Here is a 754-nt window from a genome sequence, read left to right as displayed (position 1 = left end):
TACACTCGCCAAACCATGAAAACACTGAATATCACGCGTCAAAAGTTGACGCAAACCACACTTTTTTAGTTCTCTCTCAGCAGACCTTGCAAACATGTCTAGGGATCCAGGCGATGCTTTGCTTAATGGTGCTTATTTGTTTATGTTATTCGTCAAAGAGAGAAATTTGATACGAAGGCGGAGCTTACTCTCTGTATCAACGAGTAGTGTGATGCACATCGAACGATCAACTCGTTTGGCTTTATATCGCGTATTTTCGGTTTCGTTTTTATTCTCATTCTTCTTCTATTACATTCAAGTTCAACCTTGAATGGTGTGTATTATATTTGGCTTTGTTGTTTGTGTACAATGGTGTGACGAGTGTAAAATTGAAACCACTTAATCACAGTATATGTGTGAATTCGTATACCACGAGACCGTCGACTTCGTCTCGACGAAACCTACATATTTATGCAAAGATTATTCTCTACTGTAATTTCGTGGTTTCAATCAAGTGATGCAAATAACTATTCTTTTCGAAACACCCAATTTGTTGGTTTTCAAGATCGCGATATCAAAGCTCAATGTACAAAGGCTTTGTTTGATACTTGAGTCAGAGTAGTGTTTGAGAGGGATTTTTTTGAAAGTGGACCAGGCTCCGTCGGATCTATTTTTTTGCGACGGTTTGTTCATATGCCCATGCCCAGATAGCCCTTGGCCCCAATAGTCCAAAACCGCAGTCGTTTAATTTTCATGTTTCATGAGCTTTAGGAGG

The sequence above is a fragment of the Bradysia coprophila genome (genome assembly GCF_014529535.1).
Source record: "Bradysia coprophila strain Holo2 chromosome X unlocalized genomic scaffold, BU_Bcop_v1 contig_185, whole genome shotgun sequence".
NCBI lineage: Eukaryota > Metazoa > Arthropoda > Insecta > Diptera > Sciaridae > Bradysia > Bradysia coprophila.
This window is presented reverse-complemented; position numbering follows the sequence as displayed.